The following is a 25,091-nucleotide window of genomic DNA, read 5'->3' as shown; positions in this document are numbered from 1 at the left end:
GCCATATATGTAATACCCCGATGTGCGAGGTGAAATTATGGGCAACGCAGGTTTCGGCCCATACTATTGTTAGCTCCACACAAATTTGTGTGCTAAGTGGCCGTCTTCAGCTTTACATAGGGGTCAATCACAATCTATTGGCTAATTTGTTTTTAGTGGGATTTCAGCAAAAAAGGGCACTTTTTGCTTCAAGGTGATCACAATTGTGTTTTTTTTTTACTGTTTCTACGAACCCTTTATTTAAAACTGAACTGAAAAGTTCTCAGCAATCTGTTTTCTCTATTCTTTTCAACAGTTTTTCAAGACTATTTTTTCACCTGATTTTATCTAATTTGACATATATGTAAGTATTTCAAGATGATAATTCTATTATCTTGTACATGAGCAAGACGTCTGTAATGGCCACTATCACCACTTAAGAGGTGCATTTGTATATCTGTAACGCTCTGTTCATCACTATTGTATATTCTGTCTGCAGTGGGCGGAACAGAAATGTTTATGTATTCAGGGCCAGATCACGAGAGCGCTCTTCCATAGGCTCCAATGGGAGCCTCGTTCTTATGCCGTGAGACAGCGAAGGGGGTAAGTCACACATAGATGTATTGACAAAATTTAAATGCACATACACGTATTGGCAAAGATGCTTCTAGTAAAAGTCATCACTGTTTTAGTGTTAACATTTTTCCCATGCACGTGCATGTGAAGCATAGCTAGATATTCTCAGTGCACCAGCATTTTAAATACTGCAGCTGCTCAGAGAGCCAGTGAGGCTTGTATTATGCCAGCAATTAACAAATTGAGTCATTACCAGATGGTACAAGCACATTAGGCTTTCTGAGCAAGAGCTGTGTTTAAAATGCTGGTGCACGGTGCATAAATACACTTTTGAAACAGCTATAGCTTTTATTAGAAATGTGTTTGCTTATACATGTATATTACGCTTCTACTCAAAACTGAAATGTATAACATTGCTACTAACATGGTTGCAAACACTGCTGCCAGATGGCTAAAGACACGTGCACACTTACCTAGGATTCTTTTTAACAAAGAATACTAAGAGAACTAAACAAAATTGATAACAAAAGTAAATTGGAAAATTGTTTAAAATGCCATGCTCTAGACAATTAAAGTGATGGTAAACCTTAACTAATGAAATGCCATATATTTAATCTTTGCCAATAAAAAGTATATGTGCACTTTTTTGTTTTAAATCCATCTGCGAAAGTGTTAAATTAGTGCATATAGCAATACTTCTATTACATGTTATGCCGGCTCACTTAGATGAACGCTTTCTTTTTAATGACAATTCAAGTGAACATCCAATCTTAAAGGGACACTGAACCCAAATTTTTTCTTTCGTGATTCAGAAAGAGCATGCAATTTTAAGCAACTTTCTAATTTACTCCTATTATCAATGTTTCTTTGTTCTCTTGCTATTTTTATTTGAAAAAGAAGTTATCTAAGCTTTTTTCTTGATTCAGAACTCTGGACAGCAGTTTTTGATTGGTGAGTGAATTTATCCACCAATCAGCAAGGACAACCTAGGTTGTTCACCAAAAATGGGCCGGCATCTAAACTTACATTCTTGCATTTCAAATAAAGATACCAAGAGAATACAGAAAAATTGATAATAGGAGTAAATTAGAAAGTTGCTTAAAATTTCATGCTCTATCTGAATCACAAAAGAAAAAATTTGGGTTCAGTGTCCCTTTAACATGACAAGTAGATGTGACTGTCTATATATCAGAGCTCAGCCAAAAAGAGGAAATGAAGGGGGGCAGAGGAACAGACAATACCAATTAGGATTATAAATCTTTTATTATAAAATATATATACACTTTTTAAAAAAATAATTATGTGGTTTTACTTGCAAACTAATATATTTTTCATTGTAAAATTCCTATAGTCTGTAATTTATCATCAATTTAAATTTAATTTTGACTTCACTGTTCCTTTAAGAGCTGAGAAACAGCCATTGTATATGTCATATTTGTTTGCTTTCCCAGTTTCAGTCCCCAGCACAAATACTTAACAACCAAAAACACGTTTTCAGTAACTTTTCAAGTGATAACTCATTTGCAGCTGTGATCTTTTAGCACATTAATCCATTTTGGATCATATTAACTCAAAAAACTCGCTTCCCGTTTCTTCCAAAACTGAAACTTCATTATCGGCACCAGATATCAGAAAGATTGTGACCAAGTCCATAGTTAAACACAAATAAAATAAGTATTTTAATATGCATTAAAAGCATGTCAATTATTTCATTTTTTATTCTAAATGTTTTATATAACGTGATGATAAAGCCTAGCGTTGTAAAAACTCTAGGATGTTTCATCACTAAAAATAAAAATGATAAAAATATGCCTTTATTTCCCTGCGGCTTCAAACGGCTCTGATGGCCCACGGCACCGCTCATTTTTGCAATGAGTTGATGTCTCCACCTATTAGCATTCGTGGCTATCGCCTAAGAGGTTGAAACGCCCCCTCTTTGAAAAAAAAAGCAGTGCCACGAAGCCACGGCGAAATAAAGGCACCTTTTCATCAGTTTTTTTAAACTGATGAATGAAGGTGGCGTTTATTTTTAGTGATAGCCAACCCTAGCATTTTTTAAACGCTAGGATTCACCATCACTTTAATAATTTAGTTGCTAATAAAATTTAGTAAATAGAAATAACCAATGTCCCTTACCTTAAGAGGTAAATAGCTTGCTGTTGTATGGTATACTGCATGACTAAGGGGGTAAAAGGGTGTGTGACACTCAAGGACACTCTGGATACTAAAGTATTAACTACTTTCTCACTACATTACCTTATTATAATAACAAAGCAGAGAGAACTACATTGTTATAAATACACTACAAAGAAAGGTTGTGTAGATCCTGAGTATATAACAGCCAGTCACATTGCAGATTTATGAATCCCATCTTAAGATATTCATACCATAGCACCTGGGATATAATATGTGCAAGAGGTTAATGGGCACTGGGCTCTTGGCTAATACCAGTGTCGAGGAACTGCAGAGATTTTTGTATGTAACTCAAGCAAATTTAGAAACTCAATTTTTACCGTGAGAGATGTTTATCTCACTATGCAGGATTCTGTATATGAAGGAGAGACTCCTACTTTGCAAAATAGGGTCACAAAACAAAATACCAAAAAGGCGAGCGGACAGGATTCGCTAAATTTAACATTGCACAAGCATTTCTAGTGAAATGCTTGTGCAAAGTGGCACCCTGCTCACTGGCGGCCAATCGGCTGCTAGCAGGGGCCATCAATCATCCCGATCGGACCAGAAAAGATGGGGCATTGATGCAGCATCCGCTGCTTAATAAATCGACTCCTTTGTGTGATTTCTCTCCAGTCTGGCACATATTTGATCATCAAACCCATGGGGGCCTATTTATTAATGTGCGAGCGGACATGATACGATGTAGCATTTATCATTACACAAGCAGTTCTTGTGAACTGCTTGTGCAATGCTGCCCCCTGCAGATTCGCGGCCAGGAGGTGTCAATCAGCCCGATGGGATAGGATCGCGCAGATTTATGTTGGCGGCATCAGAGCAGGCGGACAAGTTATGGAACCTAAAGGCTCGTGCGGAAACAGGGGCATCCATTCGGAGCTTGATAATTCGGCCCCATGGTCTGTATAAAAGAGTGGGAGCCTCCATTTTGCTGCAATGTTGTAACCTAGGCTTCCTTTATCAAATCTCTGCTGAGGCCAATTAATAACAACTATAAATGAATCACTCACGTGTGAAACAAAAATAGCTGTGTGGAATACAGCAGTGGGTTTAGTCTGGAGTCTGCTAAGAGGAATTGAAAAACCCACATTTTTCAGAATGAAATAGATATGAAAATCTAAATGAAACTTTATTCATTATTGCAAATTTGTTTGTTGCCTTACATTAGTGCTGCCCAAACTACATCTCACAGACGAAATCCAGCCCTCCAAGGGTATTTGTGTGGCTCTCAGCACCACTGAGTAAAATACAGAGATCAACCATTTGTTAAAGGGATATGAAACCCAAAATGTTTCTTTCATGATTCAGATAGAGCATGCGATATTAAAGAACTTTCTAATTTACTTCTAATATAATTTTTTCTTAATTCTCTTGGTATCTTTTGTTGAAAAGCAGGGCCTTATGCCATTTCTGGAACACTATATTGCAGTAGTTTTTTTTTGGTAAGACTATTATTTATTTGCAAGAGTACTAGATGGCAGCACGGTTTCATGTCCTGTAGCACTCCAAACACTATGCTCTGTCTGAATCACAAAATACAATTTTGGGGCTTCATATCCCTTTAATGAGAATGCAGTTCCACACTTCAGAATATGTATTTGCAACAAATATGTTACATTGGAGCAGCAAAGTTAAATTAATTAATAGCAACTCATTTTTAAAATGTGACTATAATTCAGTTTTATTTTGAGGCAATATATTTTACCAGAATATAATGTATTGTGGGCCATCATAAAAAAAGTATAGGCACCCTCCTGCCCACATCAATATGATATACGGATGCCACATAGATTGCAAACTCTTTGGGTCAGCTTTACAGAATTTGTTAAAGTCCTTTTAGTGCTATACAATCAAAGGAATTAGTACAATAGCAAACATATGAAATCTTGTGTTTTTTTCATCAAGTACCAGCGTGTCTTGTTTACATTCCGCAGTATCGGTGCCATGCAAGGAATGTTAATTGTATGAAAAACTGAATAAATGATCTCTTTCCACCAAATTTTGGCTCGAGTTGAAAGACTTTCCAAGTCAATCAGTGTTGGGCTGGCAAAGGCAGCTGTGTCATGGAATATATCAGTCACAAATCAGACATGACAGGCAGTGTATCTCAAAATGTAATTTGCTGACAACTGCTTTTGGAAGGAACTTGCCTGGTTACGGTCATGTGTCAGACACAAGAAGTCAATGCCACTGCTGGGGGGTGTTTCTCTAACTAGGAAGAAATCTTAATAGTATAAAAGTTATATTTCTGTATATATCTTATTTAATCAAAGTCTCTCTTTAATTTGCAAATTATTATTATTATTATGATTAATAAGAAGAATACAATGTCACTGGGGAAGTGCATCACTGATTAGGGAGAGTCACAATATGGAAATGGTGGTCCCCATTCCTATTGATCTGAATGCCCATGTGAAGTGCTCATGTAGCTTTTTGCAGGGTTTTCAAATTCTAAGCCATTATAATACAATTGAAACTATGTGATAACCCACTTATCAAATGCATGAATGTAAGACAACATCCCCTATAACTTGCATAGGGATAATTCAACCTGCAGAATTTCAGTCAATAAGAAAATAAATTCAGTTTATTTTTTTTAACTTAATTCAACAGGGACAGTAAACATCTAATAATTACAAAACATTTTTCTTGTCTTGCTATAAATTATGAACCAAGTCTTAACATTTTTAAAACAAATTGACATGTTATTTGCTGTAATTGTTTTCAATAGCCAAACTTCACCACTTTTCATCTCAATTGGAAGAGCAAATCTGGACTTGAGTCCACGACTGCTGACAAGGTAGCCAACGTCATATTGTTAGTAGTATATTGTGTTGCAGTTCTTATCTGTTAAATTCAGTTAGGGAAAGATATGTAGCAGAGTTAGACTTGATCAATTTGCAATATGCTTTTCAAGTTTAGGAGGATTAGAAAATCCACTATTTTCATGTCTTAATTACATGAAAAGGGGGACAAATAAACAATTATAAGATATTGCAAAGTTGGTTTACTATGCATAACTACACTTTTATTTTGCTAACCTCTTAAAGGGACAGTCTACTTCAGAATTGTTATTCTTTAAAAAGATAGTTAATCTCTTTATTACTTTCCCCCAGTTTTGCACAACCAACACGGTTATATCAATAAACTTTTTACTTCTGTGATTATATCTAAGCCTCTGTAGACTGCCCCCTTATTTCAGTTCGTTTGACAGACTTGCATTTTATCCAATCAGTGCCCTCTCATAAGTAACTCCACGGGCATGAGCACAATGTTATCTATATGGCAAACAGGCTGTGAAAACCTGTCAAAAGCATTTAGATAAGAGGTGGCCTTCAAGGGCTTAGACATTAGCATATGAGCTTACCTAGGTTTAGCGTTCAACTAAGAATACCAAGAGAACAAAGCACATTTGACGATAAAAGTAAATTGGAATTGAAAATTGAAAATGACATGCCTTATCTGAATCATGAAAGTTTAAGTTTGACTAGACTGTCCCTATAGAAATCATTTTTTTTTCCCTTTTTGATCAGCTTATCGTGGCTGTTCCCCCCCCCATCATTTTTTTTTTCCTTTTTGATCAGCTTATCGTGGGTGTCCCCCCCCCCCCCCCCCCGTGTTAATGTCTTGCTCATAGTCAATTTGCATATTAATTAGCACAATTGTTTTTGTCAACAAAAAGGTAAAACTATTGCTTACACTTTTAAATGATTAAACTCATACTCATTGAATATAATAATCAGAATGCTCATTAATGACTGCAATGAAGTGTTTTGATGTTAGAAAAAGTGAGGATTCAAAATTCTATAAAATAGTTAATTGCACACATCATTTGCTGTCTATTAAACCTTAATGTATTTAAAGTTAATACATACCAGGTGGTTTTGGTGGCAGTAGGCTGGGGGTTAAGGGGCCATTGTGGAATGGGTAAAGTGCAGGACATTGTGTATGGTGCTACAGGGTTAATGTACAGTGTGGGTTTATTCTAGGAGGAGGTTATTGCTGGTGTTTGGTTTGTAAATGTAACCCTCATGATAGGTTGTGAGAAAAAGGAGGCATTCCTAAATAGGCTGCACTGGTACCTATGATGTATGAACCAGTAGAAACTGATTGTGAGTTGCAGCTAATTTTATTCAGTAAATATTCGGTATATAATTGTCAATGCTTCTGTATTTCAACGGACTAAACTCTTCTATCTATGGCCCCATTCCAAAGTACTAAACTTTGCCGTACAAAACCTTTCCAGCTCAGAAGGTTTTTGGTTTCCTTTTCTATGGCACGACAATCTGTTAGAGGCACCGTTGAGATTAACCACAATTAGTTGTATCAAATAAATACTGTTCATTTAATTTGCTCTGATAACATCTTTACTGCTAATTGGGGATGCAAGATGGAACTATACAATCACCTACAGACCTTTTAAAGGGAGCAGAAAGCCAAATTTAAACTTGGATAGAGAATGACATTTTAAGCAACTTTCCAGTGTATTTCTATTATGAATTTTGCATAGTTCTCTTGGTATTGACACATGTATTTAGCCATCTGGCAGCAGTTGTTGCAACAATCTTTATAACAATGTTATAATTAGTTGTAAACACTGCTTCCATAGAATGCTAGACACATGCATACTCCTCATCTCCTATTAGCCTACCTAGGTGTATTGTTTAATTTAGGATGCCAAGAGAACAAAACAAATTTCATAATAGAAGTAAATTGGAAAGTTGTTTAAAATTGCGTGCTCTATCTGAATCATGAATATCCCACAGTCTTCGTTGTAACAGCGCCATTCTGCTTAGTTGCCTTCTTAACGTATTTACTTTACAGGGGGATATTGGCTCCAAAGGAGAACATATGTAAACAAAAGAGGGGTATATTTCAGTAAACTAATCACCAGGCAAAATGTAGCACTGTCTTTTGGGTCTAGCACTGTCTTTTTGACCACTTACAGAAACTTTGAATAGCGGCAACTTGAGGTGTTATTCATATTTATTGAAGTTCTTGGTTGGACCTTCTACTTGTTTGTTTTGTATACTTTGCCTCAATAACCATTTTTATTCTTGGCAACTGTTATATAGTGATAATAATTATGTTTTAAAAAGGCCAATGACTGACGGGGGCGGAGCTCACTGGCAGACAGAGCAGACGTGTTTTCATGGAGCTCCTCTGCTCTAACTAGCTAAACATGAGCAAATATACAATTCACAGATAGCTTACACCTTTAAACCCCCCAGAGACTGAGAGTAATCAAGTTTGCTGACTATGCAAAGAACAAACCTATAATCAGTCGACCTTTGGAGCTATCTTAGAGGCATTACAGTTTGAGGCCTAAATTATCTAACGAAGCGGTGTGGATATGACTCCCCCTAACATTTTATGAAGAATCCTGTCCTTAATACCCACTAAATGGAGCTGGAAGCTGCGCTGCACAGGTTCGAGGACCATGTATGTGAGAGCCTGAAAGATCATTTTTCACAAATGAGCTTATTACTTACGCAACTCCTTGATCAGTTCCCCACTACATACGACAGGCAAGATGGCGGAGACAAATCAGGAGCCACCACAGCTAACGGTATGCACTCCCTACATATCCTTGAACTCACTGTCCCTCTGAAAGCAGATGCTGTCCCAACAGAAGTATACAGACATCCTTACGATTCGAGCAGTGAGAAGCTACAGCATAGCCTGAGAGTGCTGGGTTCGGGATTTACTAGACAGAATCCTAGGTCAGTTGAGGACATGGAACTGCGAGCCTACCTGGAAGATCCCGTGAGAGTGATACCGCATAAGCTGACTTACGGAGCTGACTTGGATTTTTCGCCTCCCAGCTGGGTAGATATATGCAACCCATTAGCCTTATACTGCGGAGACGCTGTGCGGAGCCTTTTTGCCGGGTCACATGGTCCCCTTGTTCCGGTGCAGCTGTTAGGGTCTGGAGCAATTTTGGCCACAGGCGTTGGCTAAAGAACGGCTATTGTAGATCTTCACGGCAGCTTTGATGGTCTTGTGGGGTTCATGAGAGGAGATTCATTTGCTTATGCCACAAGCCATTTTATGACACCCTGCACACTGAATACAACCTATGTATACATACAATAACTGACCTATATTAAAGCACAGGTCCTTATCGCCAAGGCAGATAACAGCAGACATGGTTCCAACAGATGGTTAATGGCTTTAGGAGATATTTATGATGACTTTCATGTCGGATGCAGCTATCTCCCCAGTCAGTTCGGGACTTCTATTTTGATCTCGGCTTTTCTCTGCTAGTTGCTTTCCCCTACTAGAATCTCTGTTATATATTCTGCCTAAATACAGCAGGTTATATATCCCATATCTGCATATTGTAATGTTCAAGGGTCCTGTTTATTATATGTTTGATTAGCCTTGCAATCTCCCTGCACCCAGTTATAGCAACTACTCATATGCTTCACCTAAGATATTAGCTCTCACATGTTTGTTTATTTATATAATATCCATACAGCTTCCGATGTAAATGTTTATTTCATAGCTTTAGGTCAGAATAGCAGTGAGTAACAATTAAAGCAAGATGTTGAGACAATGGTGAGGATAGAGGTTACTATATATAATAGATCTTGATTTCTCTCAGCCCAACTCTCGCCAAATGTCTCATTTCTGACTGTAATGTTAGATGACTCTACTGATGTTAGAAATTGGAATGGTCAGCTCTGTCTATATATGTGTTCATATCTGCGTGTAATTATATAAGCTGGGTATGTTCCTTTTTACAGTTTCTTTATCATACTCGATGTTACCTAGCTTTATTTAACTGTATGTTATTTAGCTTTAGGCTGTGCTTATATTGGTCTTATACTGCTGACATCTCCTATGTTTACACCGGTTATACCCATATATACATGTGTGTACAATATTCATCCATACAGTAACACGGCATGTAACATCCAGCTCTACCTATGACACACTCATTTAACTATTAGTGATACGACCTGATCTCCCTGCACATCCCTTTATGTTTAAATGCAATTGGTAAGAGGAGCTCTGTAACATATTAGATGATAACTTGTTCTATTTAAAATATTAACCCTGTCAGTGTTTAGAAGACTTATCTAGTTTGATGGGCACATTCCCCACTACTACTGAAGTTCAGGCTATAGAAGGAGTCCATTATACCTAAGCTCTTTCACATAGTGAGGCCTGTTCACTTAAAATCTATGTGAGGATAGCAATACCTTTGCTGGAAAATAGTATAGATATGCTAAGACAACTTCTGGGCAGTAGCCGACCTACATAAATCCTCTCGCTTCTACAATCGTGCTGTCTGCGGCCGGGACAGTATGGTACAGCTTTATCAGTGAATGTAGAATAACTAGCACTACTAAGTCACTCAGCTCATGCCTATTAGAATTTATAGATCCAGCTTTCTATGCTACTACTCCTCCATCATATTCAGGCTTCCTTAAAAATTATCCTCACCTAAATTACATACCTTAAGACATTCACAACTGTATAGTGGGTTAGTGGATTACGGCACATGTCTGTCTATTTATCTGATACACTAGCCTTATGGTCTACTAGCTCAGATTCTGTGTCCTACCAAAATGACGAAGCTATACATACATATTCACATTCTAATAGCTCCATTATACTCCTTTTCTCTTTTTCCTATATATTGCCCTACATATCTTATCACGCAATAGGTCATATTTTCGGTCTTAGCTTAGCTTTCATTAGAGATTCCTTACCCAGCCTATATGAGGGTCCCACAGGGGTCTATCAATTTATCCTTATAAACTTACCAGCCTCCTGGTTCGAACTGGGCCCCATTTTATTTATCCCTTCCAGTTATAGTGTTTATTTATCACATCTCTATTAAGCCCCCCGGAGGGACATCACCCACCACTAGCACCCTATTTGTTCCAACACAAACAGACATCTGATGTACTCACCAGGTTAAATAGAGAACGTATAAGCCCTATTATATTGCTCAAGATAACCCTGCCCTTTCCTTTTAATCACATACACAGTAAAGTACCCCTTCTGGGATCCACTTTCTATGCCATGTAATACGACCTATATTTATTCCCTCCACTTAACTACACTGACATCTCAAATAGCTCCGCTTCCCCCCATCCCATCTCCCTTCCCCTTCTCTTCTTTAATTAGAGCGACTCTTGCCCGCTGCACTCTTTTTCTCTCTTCTTATATACTATGGTCCAAGAGTGACCAAACCAAAAAGCTAACCCCCACTTGCATCAATCCTATTTGCATAGATAACCTATCTCTAGCAAGGAAGGGATCATTTACCCTATTTATATAACATAAAACTGAGGTTCCATTACAAAACTCATCAAGTTTCTATTGACATACAAACCAACCATGTTCGGAATATCACTCCCAACTTCACATTGTAGATTCCTTAATCCCACATAGATAGTTGGAGTTTTGGACATAGCTATATATATTCCATGGAAACAGTATTTATAACCTTCCAAAAATGCTCAGACTCTTTGAGTTCTTACCTCTCAACTACTCAACTATACTAAGGCTTTAATAATGTATGTCTCAGTATCACCATGTTATCATTGTTTAAAGATGATTCTTGTTTGTAACATTTTTTTTCACAACCTCAATAAAAACTATTTAAAAAAAAAAAAAAAAAAAAAAGGCCAATGACTGATTGTTATACTTGACTTCTCTAATCTGTTGCAATTCATTGAATATTTTTTGCTGAACTAACTTGATGGTCTGGATGAGCAATCAGAATCCTAGATTCCTAGAATTTTTAAGTAAACTTTTATGAGCACAAAATTTTTATGATGTGTAAGTGTGGGGCCGCAATGCTTTCCTGGCTTCTTGAAACCTGGCAGAGTCACCTGACAGTGGTTCGTCTTGTGTGGTTGAACTAAATCTTTTCTTACCTACCCTGACCCCCTGGCAAGGCATTTTCTCTATCTTCACATAACAGAAATGGTGGCCCCCTGTTAATTCTCCTGCATAAAAAGCTATCATAAATGTGAAAGGGCAACAGCTAAGCATACTAAAATATTTTTGCACAATAAAGTTAAAACTTATCCTCAGCTCTTCCTCAAAGCACATATAAATCTCACAACTGATCAATAATTATACTGATCCTGCCAACACTTTCTTTTAGTGACAATCAAAGCAGTAATTTAATCACCTAGCTGCCAAAGACATGCAAAGCAGTGATTAAACTCTGTTGATTGTCTATATCACATGCAATGATTTAATGGTTTCCAATTACAAATACAGTACTGAGAAATTATTTTACCCTTACCCTTGGCTGCTAGTAACACACAGAGATCAACCATTTTATAGCCTTTAGTTACTTGGCTGCAGCTACAAAAAGATAATTGAACTTATCCCCCCCCCCCTTTTTTTAGCTACCAGTAACGCAAAGGGACATGGCTTTATCCATTTTGCCACTAGTAGCCTAGAAGCCAGTGATCTAATCCCCCTTATGCCAGTTAAGCATAAAGCAATGATTTAACCCCCTTTGTGCTAGTAAAATAGCAAAGGTTTAATCACCTTTGTAAGATAGTTGTGATTTTATCGTGCATGCCAATAATGCAAAAAAATACATGTTTTTTGTAGGTAGCAATCTTTACCTCTTCTTCAATAATTTAAATTTTTAGCTTTCAGATATGCCTGCACTCCATTATTCTGATTGCTATACAAATATGGTGGTGGCTTTTTCAACATGACTAAAGGCAGAAAAAGGTGGCATTGTGCATGGGTGATCATGTGTAATGTGTTGTTTCCATGGTAATAGATGTTTTAGCTAGCTTCCAGTAGTGACTTGATGCTCTGCAGCTAAATTTAACTTACAGGGCTTAACCACATAGTTATATACAACCAACAGTGCAATAATAATGTGCTTAACACATTGTATATCCCTTTAAATAGATTTTACATGTATTCCTCATATAGAATTAGATTAGTGGAGTGCTAGTACCGCTGAAAGTAAACTTGTTACATGTGCAGGTTAGCGTGTGTAATTTTGAAAGTAATTTTTTTGCGCACAAGCGAATCCTGACGCAAGCAAATTTCAGGACTTCTGATATGTGGACCACATTAACTTCTTCTCCCTATAGGCTTTAATTGAGAACGCTAACTGGAAACAAAAACGCGCCTCTAACCCTATAGTAGCTACTGTGCTAAACTGAAGGTAGATATGAATATTTTATTTTTTATTTTTAAATATATATTTCTATATATATCTGATGTACTTTTTGTAAAATATATATCTACTCCTATATATATATAGGTAGCTGTATATACAAATATATATATATATATATATCTGTTTAAAAATACATAGAAAATGTTCCCCTATGTGAAGAATATTGCAATGTAAAGTATTTACAGTACATACAAACTAAAACATATTATTAATTATTAAAATTAAATAAAAATTATTTTCTTGTTTTCCAGTATTTGACTGGAAAGGGGCTTTAAAGTATATATATATATATATATATATATATATATATCCAAAAAATACCAGCACTCATTTGTTAGGACTCAATATTGGGGTGCACTCAGAGTATCCAAGTATAAATCCAAAGCAGAGGCACTCGCCATGTGAAAAACAAATTATTTATTTAAGTTACAGAGTGAACGCTTTCGGGCTACAACGCCCATCCTCAGACTCCTGCTTTATTTGCAAGAGTCTGAGGACGGGCGTTGTAGCCCAAAAACGTTCACTCTGTAACTTAAATAATTTGTTTTTCACATGGCGTGTGCCTCTGCTTTGGATTTATATATATATATATATATATATATATATACATATATATATATAAGAGTTTATGTAGAGAGAGTAAATCCTGGAAACAAAAAGAAAGACCAGGATAAAAGACAGGGAATTCAGCACTCTTTTCAAAATTTAAACTTAAGCTCAAAAAAGACTATCAGATGTGTCAAACATAAATGCTAGTGTAGCTGCAAAGGAGAGAACTCTCTGGCACTAACGGTATAATTACAAATGTATATTCAAAATGGTAAAAAATGCCAAAAGACCCAAAAGGTATATATGATCACTTTATAAAGATGTTGAATAGCATGAAAAATACAACATACTTACAAACCTGACCGGTCAGGGGATAGTGTCTATACATGAACAGAAATCATTAACATGATATGTAAATGTTTACACAGGCCTGAAGAGCCTTATGAGTTTACTGCAAAATTAGAATGGGGAACAGTAATCAGACTACTTTGTCAGGGGCGGACCCCGGTGATTCCGGGGACGCAGGGGGTATTAAAGACAGCAGAAGAAGGCCTCCAGATAATTAATTTATCTTCATTTAAACTAAACCTTGCTCATATAGAGGTGCTTAAGAAAGGTCTTTCGTTTTGTCCCACAAACTACCTTGACAAATTCAATTTCATAAAAGATCTCCACCTGTTTGCCCGTAAAATTGTATTATCTCAGATAATGAAGGGCAAAAGTAGACATTTAGTGGAAGATGTCAACATCACTAAAGATGATATGCCCACGGTAGAGACTCTTCAAAGCCTTCTTGAAGAAAATGAGGGGAGTCAGTATACCCCCACGCAACTAAAGGACATTCCTTGTTACAACAGAACTACCTCGGACTTTAAGGCCGAATCAAAATATATGCCACAACTCTCAATGGTACCGGCAGTCAATATATTCGTGAAACAGGTTGAGAAGGAAGTTAACCAACTATCCCTTATAGGAATAGTGGATGACAACCTATCAAAACCCGAACGGAAAGCTCTAACTGAACTCATGAATGCTAAAGGATTCCTAATAAAGCCAGCGGACAAAGGTGGTAACCTTGTCCTCTGGGATGAAAATATGTATGTCTTGGAGGCTAAACGTCAGCTCTTGAATACAAAGCATTATAAATCTATGACATACAACCCCACATCTTCCCTACAATACACGCTGTTTAACATCTTAAAAAAGGCAAAAAGTAATGGCCTTATCACAAATTCGGAACATAAGTATCTTTATCCCGAGCACCCTATAACACCTGTCTTCTACTGTATCCCGAAGATACATAAAACGCTAGCCATCCGCCAGGTCGTCCAATAATTGCAGGAATTGGAAGTTTGACTGAAAACTTAGGCAATTATGTGGACTTCTTTCTTAGACCCTTCCTAAGTACATTACCATCATATATCCTGGACACAGCGGATTTTCTAAGGAAAATTGACAAGCTTTCGGTCCCTCAAGGTGCCATTATGGCATGTTTGGATGTGGAAGGTCTGTACTCATCAATTCCACATGATGTTGGCATAAAAGCATGCAGACACTTCCTTATGATGAGAGGAATGCAAACACAACAACATACAGATTTTGTCATGGAACTGTTAGAGTTCATTTTGACAAACAATGTATTTCTCTTTGATAATAAGGTGTATGTACAGCAGCAAGGGACAGCTATGGGGGCAACTTGTGCCCCCACCTATGCATGCCTTCACTTGGGAGCATGGGAAATGGAGGATGTATACCAGAGCCCTCTCTTTGAGGAGAACATCCACATATGGCTTAGATATGTGGATGATATTTTCCTCATATGGGAGGGCTCTGAACAAGGTCTCCTTGACTTTGTTGATACTCTCAATAAGAATGATAAAAATATCCTTCTTACATTGCAGTCCAGTAGGAAGGAAATATCCTTTTTGGATATCAAGATAAATCTTAATCAGGGCTCAATTGAAACTGAGAACTTCCGAAAGGCAACGGCAACAAACAGTTTGCTTCTTGCAACTAGCCACCATCCTGACCATCTCAAAAAGGGAATACCCAAGGGACAGTTCCTCAGATTACGTCGCAATTGCTCAACTAAAACAAAATATTATGAGCATGCTTCAGAAATGAAAAAACGTTTTGAAGACAGGGGGTACTCGAAGAGAGTCGTTAAAAGGGCTCTCAATGAAGCAGCCCACCAAAATCGTGAGCAACTTCTGATACCAAAGGAGAAACCTGTGCAAGGTCCAATTAGATTGATCGCAGACTATAACTGTCACTGGTCAGCTCTGCGAATGATACTTGATAAAAACTGGCATGTCTTAACAAGTGATGAAGGGGTATCCAAGGAGGTGGGAGACCACCCAAACATCACTGTCAGAAGAGCACCTAATCTTAGGGACAAATTGGTGAGAAGCAAATTTGTATCACCTAAAAGACAAACTGACTGGCTCACTACACACAGATCCACTGGAAATCATCCATGTGGAAGATGTGTGGCGTGCAAATACATGGTAAAAACTAAAGTTTTTTCCACCCACACTGGCAAGATATACAAACTAAAGCATCACATTACATGCAATACTGAAGGTGTCATCTATCTTCTCTCCTGCAGCTGCCCACGGTTCTATGTGGGCAAAACTCGGAGAGCCATCAAGGACCGGATTACCGAGCACAGGGATGACATTAAAAATAAGAATCCTAAGAGCAATGTGGCTAAGCACTTTGAAGATGCTCATGCCTGTATCTCTGACTCCCTCTCATTCATAGGCATTGACAGAGGCATTACTAATAATAGAGGAGGCGACAATGATAAGGTCCTCCGCCAGAAGGAATGCAGGTGGATCATGATCCTCCAAACTCAGATACCCAAAGGGTTAAATGATAGAATTGACATGGCCTGTTTTTTATAAAGTATGGCTGCTGTTTTTACCATTCGCATTCCACAATATTACCCAGTCCAGACATGCCCCTAAGTATTAGAGCACTTTCACTAATAACCTATTAGGGCAACAAAGGTTAAATAGGTAAATTACATGTTTTACGATTTTCTATCAGTACTATTTACAGACCAAAACCCAATTGTTTTTCTCAGGTGTATACGATCTCTTTATTTTAGCATGTAAGTGTTTTAAAAGAGCATATTCTAATTCTCTGTATTATCACTATATATGTATCAATTGACGCACACTTCAAGGGGTTTGTCCCTTCACTAACCATCATTGCTAATGAGGCATTGTGAGACTTTTTCAATAGGGGCGTGCCATTCAGCAAAGTTTAAAAGGGAGACGAAATGCTCCCAACGTCATCACGCCCTCACGAAGCCCGACACACCTAGCGGGTGAAACGCGCGTCGGCATTGGACAAGCCGACCGGAGCATGTGATTGGTGTTGAATACACGGAACAGACACGCTGCAAGCGAACACGCCTGATGGATCTCTAGAACGGAGCTCCCTTATACTCAATGAGGCTCATCTATTAAAAACCAGTCACAAGGAAACACGAAGGAAACAGGTCGTATACTGCCTTTTCATTGCCTGACTGATAGGCACTTGCTTGACTGACTTGGATGATGCTACCCTGATGAGAGGGTATACGCTAAGCTCTCTAAGGAAAATGCTACTGCTAACACATGCTTGAAGCTTACTAATATCACGCTACACTGAGGCTAAACCCTGTGCTTTGTATAAATGCCTTTATTTGCTTCATGGCTAACCACTTTCCAGCATGCATAACTTTACTTAAGGGACATTTATACCCGACAGCATTAGTAGCTGCTTCTATGTGATTATCGAGCAGAACCGGCTGTATATTGTTTCATGCTGTTTGCTTGCATAGTAATAAGATATTTGTACATATTTTGGGGCACATTACAGCAACCTACTTAGATCCCATCTAAATACCTGCCCGGCATTTAGCCTTAAATTTAAAAGGTGCCGTACGCAGCAGGGTGTAGTAGCTTGACTTTTTGTCCCCCAGTAATATATCTTTTATGTAACATGTATATGTACAATTAATGTTTAGACTACTAATAGTATCAATTCATCTGCATACGTGTTGGGGCACACTAACTGTAACTACTTAGATCCCAGTTATAAATCTGCCCGGCATTAAGCCTTACATACTAAGGTGCCGCTAGCAGTAGGGTGTAGTAGTCTGATTACTGTTCCCCATTCTAATTTTGCAGTAAACTCATAAGGCTCTTCAGGCCTGTGTAAACATTTACATATCATGTTAATGATTTCTGTTCATGTATAGACACTATCCCCTGACCGGTCAGGTTTGTAAGTATGTTGTATTTTTCATGCTATTCAACATCCTTATAAAGTGATCATATATACCTTTTGGGTCTTTTGGCATTTTTTACCATTTTGAATATACATTTGTAATTATACCGTTAGTGCCAGAGAGTTCTCTCCTTTGCAGCTACACTAGCATTTATGGTTGACACATCTGATAGTCTTTTTTTTTTTTTTTTTTTTTTTTTTTTTTCAAAAGCTTTATTGAGTGAACATTTATAGATTGACATCATTTACAATGAGTGCAACAAATAATATGTTTATCAGCAAGATATTAACAGCATATCAAAGAAGGTGAGTTGAGATAAACGAATGAAATATAACCACAATATTACATTTGCCATGTTCAACGTTTATACATTTAGTTTAGTGAGTTGCCACTCATAGGCAAAGATATTTTGAGGCTAACGCCATCAGGCCCAAAAAAAACACCACATGTATAGCCCATTAAGGCTGTTACTGCAAAGCTAAATACAGATGGGCCCGACCACGTCAATCCTGCATGATCTTTGAGTATTTTGAATAAGACATGTAAAGGGGTGGGGAAAAAGGGAGGGGAAGGACGAGAGGGGGGGGCAGAGAGGGATCAGATTTATAAAAGGGGGAGAGGGGGGGCACATGATTGGAGGGGGGAAAAGGGGAGGGGAAGACAAACAAAAAAAAAAAAAAAAAAAAAGGGAAGGGGGGGATGTTTATCAGTTATTGAGAGTTTAACCATAGTTTGTTCAAGGAGATCCAAGCATCCCACATGTTCTGTCGTCGTGATTCATACCAAACACCCTGTTATGTCGTGTTCTATAGAGTCTTAACCTCCCAGATAAGAACCATGTACTCATGAATTTCTAGTTTCCCTGTTCTCATATAGTGAAATCTCTCCAGTTTTAATAAGTCCCAGACCCCGGCCTTCCATTCATCAAGGCTGGGTGTGTGTAGTGACTTCCAATATTTTGGTATAAGTCCCTTTGCGCAATTTAACATCAGGAGAAGTAGGTGCCGTTTTGCTTCCATAGCAATTTTAGGTAGCTCATAGTATATCAGATATTTGGGATCTGGAGGTATAATAATTTCAAGCAGTTTGCTACATACCCGAAATATCTCGCTCCAGAAGGGCTGTATGCAGGGACAGTGCCACCAAATGTGCAACATAGAACCCTCTTCTCCGCAATCTCTCCAACACCCTCCGCCCGTGTGCGGGTAAATTTTTTTCAGCCTCTGTGGTGTGAGGTACCATCTACTCAGGAACTTAAAATGTAGTTCCTGAAGTCTCATCGAGACCGATGCTTGTATCGCTTTCCGAAAGATAGCCCTCCATGCCCCCAAGTCAGGTTCGAGACCTAGTTCCTGTTGCCAGGCGGCCACGTAGGAAGGGAGTATGTCATCTCCACCCTCCAATAGCAGTTTATATAGAGTCGAGATAAGATGTTTCGGCAAGCTCGGAGAGGTACAGAGAGCTTCAAAAGGTGTTTTCTGTCTAATTAGCAGTTCTCTATCCCGCAGGGCACGAAAGTAGTGATTAAATTGCGCTGTTCTGAACCACGAAGAAAACAGGTCGCCATCCCAATCAGCCAATTCCGCCTGTGGCTTAATTTTATTCCCTGTTATGGTGTTCGAAATCGCGGTTTCAGCTAGTGCGTAGGGACATCCCAGAGAGTAATTTTTGTTCGCCAATCCATTATCTGGATTTTCCCGAACAGGTGTCACCGGCGATAGGGGGGTGGAGATATATGGTCTTGACTTAATCAATTTGTCCCAATTACGCAGCACATCGTCTATCAGAGGATACTGTGAAATCCAATTGGGGCGTTGCGTTGGGTTGATCCAAGCGAGGGAGCCCACGTTTCCCCTCTGAAGGATCTCTCTGTCTAAGCCTATCCAAGCCTTGTTGGATGAGCCATGACACCATTCCACTAAATGTTGCAGTTGGATGGCTTTAAGGTATTCACTCAGTTTAGGGACGCCCGCTCCTCCTCGGTCTCTAGGGAGGTACATTGTTCTTTTATTGATCCTTGGTCTCAGACCATTCCACACATAAGTCTCCAGTGCTGATTGAATTTGGTGAATTATGTGCTCTGCTGACGAGAGGGGGATCGCCTGCATAATATATAGAACCCTGGGTAAGATGTTCATTTTTGCTACTTGGATTCTCCCCATCCACGAGATGGTTTTGTTTTTCCAAGATGCCAAATCTCGGGTTACTTCTTCTCTTATATGTTTGTAGTTTGTGTTCACTATGTCTCTGATCGTGGGAGCCAGAATGACACCCAAGTATTTTAAATGTTTTGTAGCAATTTTTAGAGGGTAACGGTCGTTGCGAGATGCAAAAGTATCTCCAGGTATTGAAATGTTCAACATCTCAGACTTGGAGAGATTGAGCGAAAAGTCTGACACCTTTCCGAATTTCTCGAACTCGGCTAGTGATTCCCGTAGAGATGTGTCATTGTCGGCTAAGGTCAGGAGCACATCGTCGGCATACATAGCCAGTTTGTGTTTTTGTGTTCCCCCTGTTTGGTATCCACATATCTCAGAGTTCTTGCGTATTCTGCAGGCCAGGACCTCCATAACCAGGGCAAATAATAGAGGCGAGAGGGGACATCCCTGTCGCGTTCCATTTGAAATCTGAAACGCTTCTGAGAACAATCCATTCACCCGTACTTTGGCGTTCGGGTTGGAATATAGGGAGAATATATAATTTACAAAACGCTTTCCAAAACCCATTTTAACTAGAGTATGCTGCATGAAGGTCCAATTGACCCGATCAAAGGCCTTTTCCGCGTCCGTCGAAACCAACAACAACGGAGCGGAATTGGCCTGTGCATGTGCGATCAGTTGGATCACTCTGAGAGTGTTATCCCGCGCTTCTCTAGCAGGGACAAACCCTGCTTGGTCCGTGGAGACCAGTTGGGGCAGAAATTTTTGGAGGCGGCTAGCTATAACTTTAGCCAAAATCTTAACGTCAGAGTTAAGCAGTGATATTGGTCTGTAACTGCTGGGCAGATTTTCTGGTTTGCCCGGTTTAGGGATAACTGAGATGTAAGCCTCAAGCATCGTACTCGGTAGAGTGGGTGCTTCGGAAAGTTGGTTGAACACCCGCAGCAGGTGAGGCATCAGTATACCGGAAATTTTTTTGTAATAGCGCATGCCAAACCCATCGGGGCCGGGGCTTTTGCCCGCTGGGAGGCATTTGATAGCTGCCAGGACCTCTTCCATTGCTATAGGCGCTTCTAATTGGCTTGCCTGTTCAGCCGACAGAGATGGTAAATCTGCATTTTCAATATAGGCAAGGGTCTCCCGTTCTATAAGTTGTCCATCTCGAGGTTCTCCCTGTGGATCCCCTGCTGTATGTATGTTGTATAAAGTTTTATAGAAGTTGCCAAAGATATTTGCTATGGCTTGACCTTCTTTATGCGTTATCCCCTGTTTGTCTGTAGATTCATAGACAAACGAGCGCAATCTTTTCCGTGTCAATGCTCGGGCCAAGAACCTCCCTGCTTTGTTGCTATGTTCAAAGAACATTTGACGCAGTATGAGCGCTTTTTTATGCTGCTCTTCCTGCAGATGGTGTAGCAGTGCTGATCTGGCTGCTGTTAGCTCTGTTTGCAGTGCTCGGTCATCGGGCTTTTCTTTATGTGCTAGTTCTTTTTGTGATACTTGTGCTAACAATGCACTATAGGCTTCTCTTTTGGATTTGCGTTTAGCTGCACTGTATCCGATCAGCCGACCCCTGATCACACTTTTGTGAGCTTCCCAGATAAGAGAGCTGTCCATAGTGTCGTCTGCATTCAGGAGGAAGTATTCCTCTATGTTTTTATGCAGATCCAGAGCTAAAATTTTGTCGTCTAGGAGGTACTCATCAAGTCTCCAGACGTAAGGAGTAATTGGAGTGTCTGGCCAGTTAATAGTGCATTTGACCGGAGCATGGTCCGACCACGTGATTGTATTGATACTACTACTCGTTGTCACTCCTAGACCCGCAGAGTCGGTAAAGAGGTAATCGATCCTGGTGTACTTCCTGTGGGGATGTGAATAAAAAGTATAGTTTTTATCCAATGGGTGGAAAGTACGCCAGACGTCGTGGACTCCCAAGTCTCTCAAAGACCGGATCAGATGTTTTGCTACTTTTTGGGGAGCGCTGGAGAGGCCATCAGATGCATCTAGGCTGGGATTCAGCGAGACATTAAAGTCGCCTCCCATATAAAGGACCCCTTTTTGTATTTCCAAAATACGCTGCATTACTTTCTTAAAAAAAACGTCTTGAGCCTTATTTGGAAAGTATAGATTGGCCAGGGTCATGGGTCTACCATACAGTCTACCTGTCGTAATTATATATCTTCCATTAGGGTCTTTCAGCGTTTGCTCCGCCTGGAAGGGGACACCGCTGTGAAACAAAATGCCGACTCCATTCTTTTTGGAGGGTCCAGAGGCAAAGTCAGCTACTGGGTAATGTCTGCTAAACCACTTTGGTTCCCTATATTTAGAGTAGTGGGTTTCTTGGATAAAAATGATGTCACCACCCATTCTATGTAAATCTCTTGTGATAATTGAACGTTTCCCTGGGTTGTTTAGGCCCTTAACATTTACTGTGAGTAGATCCAGGTTGCGGGCTCTATTATGTGGTTGTGGGAGCGCCATTGTGGTGAGTGTGGGGGGAGGGAGAGAGAGGAAAACAAAAAAAAACAAAAAAAAAAAAAAAAAAAAAAAAAAAAAAAGGGGGGGGGGTAAGGTGGAGAACAAGGGAGATGAGGGAGAGGGGTAGGGGAAGGGACAGGGAGATAGGGTTTGAAATGTAGAAAAGGGAGAGTTAGTAAGGCGAGGGAAGGAGATGAGGGCAAGTTCAGGAAGATATGAGAGGTCTAAAGAGGAGAGGTATATTAGTCAAAGAGATAGGGGAAAAGAGAGCAGATATGGAGGATTCCAACAGGGACCAGGCAGTCAAAAATTGGATTCTCACACGAAACACAAGAGAGTCTGAGGCTATAGGGTTAGAGGGGAGGGAATAGGTATCTATATATCAAACAGGTAAAACAATAAGAGGTATTAGCCTCTATACTCTTGTAACTATAGATTAACAGAAATATGGACCTTGTAGGTAAAGTAACTCAAAAACATAACACGTAACATTGTCGGAACCTAGATATGGATGAAGGACTAGTTTTTGACCGTCCCTCCCAAGAACAAGTTTTCTGACCGTCCATCAACACAGCCCCCACATGATATTACACATATTATATACAGTACCCGAACAGCAAAACCCACCCAATATGTATTAACGTATAATTTGCTAAATTCTTCCCCAGTTCATCCCCGGTTATCGCCTCAGCTGGGCAAATAAGTTACTAACTAGAGTATTTTTTTTTTTTATTTTTTTTTAATTTTTTTAGTATATTATATATTGTTGCACCATAGGTCTCCAGTGCGGCTCATGGGAGGCTTTGGTGTCTCTAATCAAATGCTACGTATTCCAAATGATTATTCCCCCGCCCCGTAGCTCATGCATTCTATTTGCTTACATTCTATCTTATTTTATTATGTGAGCTATCTGCTAGATCTAGGGGGAGAGAGAAAGATCCAGTCGGAAGACCCATGGATCACACCTATGGACAAAAATTATTTCAATGTGTGATAAATTGTGAACATATGCATCAATATAGCAGTAACTATCAAACACAAATAAACAGTTAGAACAGAACTATCGAGGGACACGCTCACATGCAATACATCAAGTCCAAGTATCTGTCCGTGTCTCTCAGTGCTTAAACAGACCAACTGAGGTACCAGATGTATCTAATGTTAGGCTCTAAGGTGAAAAACTAAAAGGGAAAAGTTATAACTAAGCATATTTCACAGATTGGTATAGGCAGTCTTTTAACTTATCTGTTCCTGAAGAGTGTGGGACTGTTCAATCCGGGTAGGGCGTTCTGTGTTGAGTAGCGGTCTACCAGTGCACCAGATATAGGTCACTGATATAGGATATCAAGCTTCATATAGTTTAATCTCGACCCCGAACCACACCTTCCCTGTTAACATCAGGATCTGGCCGGGCAGGGGCAACCGGCACGTTAGGTGTTCTGATCTGTAATCCAAAAGTTTGGTTTAGAGTGTGCAGGTCTTCTGGAGATTTGTAGATTGCTGTTGAGCCGTTCTTCGATGCGATGATACAAGTGGGGAATCCCCATCTGTATTGGACTTGCTGTTCTTTGAGGCAGGAGGTAATGTAGCGCAGTTCTCTTCGTTTCTGGAGAGTTGCAGGACATAAATCCGAGTAGACTTGTATTTCTGCACCTTCGTACGTAAGAGGGTGCTTGTTTCTGGAAAGCCGAAGGATATCTTCTTTATCCTTATAGGAGAGTAATTTGATGATTATGTCCCTTGGTGGGGCTCTGGCCGGTGGTCTGGGCCTGAGAGCCCTGTGTGCTCTTTCCACTTGTAAGTCTGCAGCAGCAGGGGCACCCTTAAGAAATTTGAAAAAGTCTTGTACATATTGGCCTATTTCAGGTGGATTTACCGTTTCAGGCACTCCACGCAATCTCAGATTATTGCGCCTGCTCCTGTTTTCCAGGTCTTCAATCCTTTCGGTTAAAGTCTGGACAGTTGCGTCTTGGGATTGTATGCAGCTGGCTTGGTGTTGGAGGTCTGAGCGCATTGTTTCCTGTACCTCTTCCATCTGTGAAACTCTATGATCAACTGCTGTAATGTCTTTCTTCAATTCCCCAAACATAAGCTTGACATCCATCATGGCTTCATGGATGTCATGTTTGGATGACAGGTGTTTAATGTCATCTCTGGTGAGGTATGAGGGTTGTTGGAGTTCCAGAGTAGATGTCTGTACTGCTGCAGAGTGTTTACCACTTTCTTGTGCCTCTTTGTGAGTACTAGGGATAGTGTCCGCTGCAATTAAATAATTCTCCATATTAGATGCCTGTGAGCCCTTGGGCGGTTTAACTATGCGCCTATTGGCCATTTTCCAGGGTGCAGGACTACCCAGCGGTGCGGGGAGGGTTACCCCAGTGTATTAAATGATTGACTGTATGCCTAAAGGTGCTGTAGAGGCAGGTAAGGTAGGATTATACAGTCTGGTAGTTATGCCTCTTATGAGATCTGCTTACAATTCTCCTTATGCTTCTGCCAGTTATAGTGACTAAAATGGCTCAGTGTATTCAATTAGGCTGCTATAATCAATGTCTGCTTATTACTGCTAATTGGGGAGATTTTAGGCTCTTTTCATATAAGCAATTCCACAGGGTCTCACTATGCTGTTGCAACTTGTCAGCAGGTCTTTTATTGCTTACATGCTACCCCTACCCTGTTAGGGCTTAACAGACATGCC

This window comes from Bombina bombina, chromosome 1 (genome assembly GCF_027579735.1).
Source record: "Bombina bombina isolate aBomBom1 chromosome 1, aBomBom1.pri, whole genome shotgun sequence".
Taxonomy (NCBI): Eukaryota; Metazoa; Chordata; class Amphibia; order Anura; family Bombinatoridae; genus Bombina; species Bombina bombina.
This window is presented reverse-complemented; position numbering follows the sequence as displayed.